Below are 2,192 nucleotides of genomic sequence, written 5' to 3' on the forward strand. Positions count from 1 at the left end.
GGTGCCGCTGCCCGGCGGTCGTTAGCGGCCCCCAACGGCCGCGCCCCCGCCGCCCCCCGGCCCTTCCTCCCCGGCGGGGGCTTCCCCGGGGGCTCGTCGAGCTCCGGAGGGGCGAGGGAAGGGAAGGGGGGAGGCTTTCACATCCTCAAAGCCCCGGGAAACATCTGCCGCGGCTGCAGCTCCAGCGCCAACCGCCGGGGAGTGCGGGATGAGTCCCGGGCGGAGCTGGTGTAGGCGGTGTGGTGGGCGTCGGGAGTTATCTGGGAAGGAGGCGAAGGCTGGCAGGGAAATGTCGCTGGGCTGGGAAATATGGCATGTTGGTACTGTGCCAGAGAGGAAATACAGCTGTTCACGTCAAGGACATCAAGAAAAAGACTGTTCCGTAGGAATCTTAAAGTAAGGTAAAAGGCAGGCAGCCAGTACAGCACATCTGCACAAGCATCTCACCACCTCCTCCATGTTCTTTCTTCCATCGCAAATTACTGCTAAAAATTGGCATTAGAAATCATTCAGCCTCCTTAGCTGTCAAATTCGTTTCCCAGGATAATCTGGACAGAATCTCTGTCATCAAAATCCAGAGTAAAGGTTTAATTGCACTTCACTCTGCAACAAAGCAAGAGGTATCCTTGGAATGGCTTCCATCCCGTGCCTTCCCTGGGTCCTGTGTCTTCGCCTCTCCTGCCATCTCTTACTAAACTTTCCAGGAAAAAATGAAGCAGTGGGGAAGCAGGTCAGTTTGCAACCCTGCATGTTAGCTCTAGTGTATAAACTGAATATGTTTTGTACAGAGATAACAGAGTATCAGTAAATACAGACATTAGTATGGTATTTTAAAGGCTTGTTACAGGTAAAAGTCAAATTTTGAAAGTATCATGTCACTAACTGGAATGTACAATTGTTATAGAAAATGGACACAAGTTGGGTCAGACCAAGAGTTCTGGTATTTATTTTTCTTGTAGTTATTTTTGTAGTTTCATAGCCACTGCTGCACATAGAATGATCTTGCATGTGACTTTTTACCCATTTTATTTTATTTTATATGATCAGTATATGAAAGCTGTCATAGTCAAGAAGGAGGCTTTTTTTTTTCCTTTATCAGCAAAAAAAAAAAATCAAAAGAATTTTTTTTACCTTAATTCTGCATTATGGAACACAACTTCTTATTGCTATAAGCCTGTAGTGTAATAAATGTTAGGCCCATTTACAATTTCATGTTAGTCAAGAGCAAGTTAGGAATTCCAGGAAATTATATCCTCGGGACACTAACATAAATGGGAGAATGATCAGACTCTGTGCCCTAATTTATCCTGACAAACCCATAAAATAAAGGCTCCATAGTGTGAAAGGAGCTGTCTAAATAAACATAGTTTGATTTTTCTTAAGTGCCAGACCTTTGCAGAGAGCATAGAATTTATGCAGAGAGGGCCCCTATAAATCAGACTGCTTTATTTTGATTGCTAGATGAAGACTATTGAGCTTGGGATTAGGCAATGAGTGCTGCATTTTCTGACCTGGAACATTAGTGGGTTTGACAAGTGATAGAACAACTGGCAAAACTGCAAGAAATTAAGCTGCATGGAATGTTGTGATGTCCATCTGGCTTACTTATTCTAAGTAATAATTACAAGTTTTCTGTATTTGCATTTACCTGCAGTTGCATTTGATAAATTTTGTGTTAAATCTGTGTTTCAGTGTAATTCATATTTGTTGTCTAGATATGGACAGAACAATTTATTTTAAAACAAATCAATGAAAACACCAGATAATCTGTAACAAAATTGAAAGCACATTAATTTTTCCTCTCCTAGATGAATAAGTAATTGGTGTTGTCATTTCAAGTTACTATCTGTGTCCCTGTGAGGGACGGGGTAGCTGTGGGACAGCTGAGCCACGTTACACACCAGGAGATGTTTCATTGTGAGTCTGTTTCCATTGTTACCGAGCAACAAGACGACTCACTGCTAATTTAGCAGCTCCATTCTTTTTGCGCCTTACTTGATAAATCCCTTTCCAGGAAAGAATTCACTGCTTAAGCCACTGTCTTGCTCTTTGCAGTTGCTTTGCACTGATACGCTGGATGATAACCTCTAGTTTTACTGTGTTTTTTTTTTGGCTAGGACTTGAGAAACTTGGAGAAACAGAAGCAAGTGGAGTCTGTTAAATTTACTGCCACATAAGGGAGATAGAGGAGA

The sequence above is a fragment of the Aythya marila genome (assembly GCF_965140915.1).
Source record: "Aythya marila genome assembly, chromosome: 2".
Taxonomy (NCBI): Eukaryota; Metazoa; Chordata; class Aves; order Anseriformes; family Anatidae; genus Aythya; species Aythya marila.